Consider the following 2,077-nt stretch of genomic DNA (forward strand, 5'->3'; position numbering starts at 1 on the left):
AGAGCTTGGCTGATATCAAATATTTTCATAACTTTTTGAAACAGTTATGAAATGGGGATTTATTTGTACAGCAAACATTATTTTGATCAGAGGCAGCACGATGTAGTAGAAAGAGCACTAGACCAAGATGAGTGGTCGGAATTAGGGTCTCAACTCTGCATTTAACTGGCTTTGTAGGTTTGGGTAAGTTCCTTCAGCATTCTGGGTATTGATAAAATGAAATATTGAACCATATTTCCAATCTCAAATTCGAATTTAATTCTAAAATCAATCTCTCTAGATCCTTGCCAAAAATAATAAAATAATTTTGAAAGACTCCAGATACAACGGCTTAGTAATTCACTTATCTTCAAATGTATGACATTCTTCTTCTGCAAACTGTCATATCAGATAGGTCATGAGAGAGCCAAGACAAAAGTTGGGTTACAACTGCTCTGAACATCAGTTTTCATCATCTAGATCACAGAGGTAACATGCTGAAAAAAGATGCCTTGATAATGGCATAAAATAGATCTGGTAGCAAGTTTTTCTAGCTCCTACAGTTAAATGTGAAGTGTATCTACATGCATATGTTTCTTTCACTTTCAGAACACTAAAATATGGTGAGTTGTGTGATGTCACTTAAGAATAGAGTAGGATGTGTAACATGACAAGTCAACTATTATCACTGGCAAAACCATTTTCTGCATAAAACTGACCATCACCAACAAATTTGGCTTATACATTGTCTCTCCTCTACCCAGCTATGCAAAAATCCATCATAGCCAACAAAGTTTATTTTTTTCAAGGAATTTCACTAGTATGCTGACTGTTTTCATGTACTGCCCACCACTCCCACCACTCCCAATCTGAATTGTCTTGAATGAAAATAATATTAATGATTCATTTATTTTTTGGTGGTGAGTGAACTCTTGCAATTTTACCATATTCAGAAAGTGAAGACACTTAGAAGTCTGAAAGGCAATTTGGGTCAATTATATGAATGACGGTTTTTTTACTCTTCTCTTCATGATTTTTAAGATACCTTCTTCAGGCATAAGCAAATTGGTTGGAATTCAAATTTGACATTAAAATATAATCTAAATTCTCCCTTTTGCTGCCATCGCTGAAGCGCTAGCGGCCAAGATGAAGTTCAATCTCTTTGTGATTTTGAACTGGATTAAGAACCATAAATGGCATTTCAATGCACCTTCTCACACTCACAGGAAGAGTATGTCATCTTCTCTTTCCGAAGAGCTGAGACAGAAGTACAAGGTTCGATCCATGACCATCCAAAAGGATTATGAAGTTCAGTTGTGCAAGGAACTACAAAGGGCAGCAAGTGGCAAAGTGGGCCAGGTCTACAGGAAGAAATATGCCATTTACATTAAACAAGTGCAGCCCGAGAAAGATAATGGTTTACAACTATTCATGTGGGCACGCCCCCCAGCAAGGTGGTTATCGCTGGACGAAAGCTGGACAAAGACCACAAAAAGATCCTTGAACGTAAAGCTGAATCCCACCCAGTAGGAAAGGAAAAAGGCAAATACAAGGGAGAAACAGTTGAGAAGATGCAGGAATAAAGTATTCTTCAATACAACTTTCATTAAAAACTGTTAAAATGGAAAAATATATAATCTAAGTTCTTAATTTGAAGTTTGAAATATGCAAGGTTGGATGGTAGCCGTATGAAGAAAGGGCAAAAACACATGTTTTCAGAATAGATTATCACGTTTATTCTTCCATGGCTCTCAAGATAATGTTCCCTCTTCTTGAAATGGAATTTCCCTCCCACTGGACTATCTGTAAAATCCCGTGTGTCCTTTAAAACCAGGCTCAGGCAACATAACCTGTGACAGATTGTTTTCAAAATTTCCTTTCTTATACCCATGCCATGACCATGGACAGTCAACTCCCACACTGACTTTTTGCTTGGCCAAGTGACTTGCCTGGCCAATGAGAAAGTAGCAAATGTGACACAAACAGAGACTTGAAAAGTCATTACAGGTTGAAACCTATTTTCCCTTGTTGGTCTTAGAACTCAGCAATCAGAAGCCTAGGCTAGCCTGCTACAGGCTGCAGACACGTGACCCAGCTG

At 37.8% G+C, this 2,077-nt stretch overlaps 1 pseudogene; it reads left to right on the top strand.

Moving 5' to 3' along the window:
- Nucleotides 1–1,125: 1,125 nt before the first annotated feature.
- On the top strand, nt 1,126–1,562 carry LOC107532811 (large ribosomal subunit protein uL24 pseudogene; annotated as a pseudogene).
- The last annotated feature ends 515 nt before the right edge of the window (nt 1,563–2,077 follow it).

Source organism: Miniopterus natalensis, chromosome 5, assembly GCF_054644295.1.
Source record: "Miniopterus natalensis isolate mMinNat1 chromosome 5, mMinNat1.hap1, whole genome shotgun sequence".
NCBI lineage: Eukaryota > Metazoa > Chordata > Mammalia > Chiroptera > Miniopteridae > Miniopterus > Miniopterus natalensis.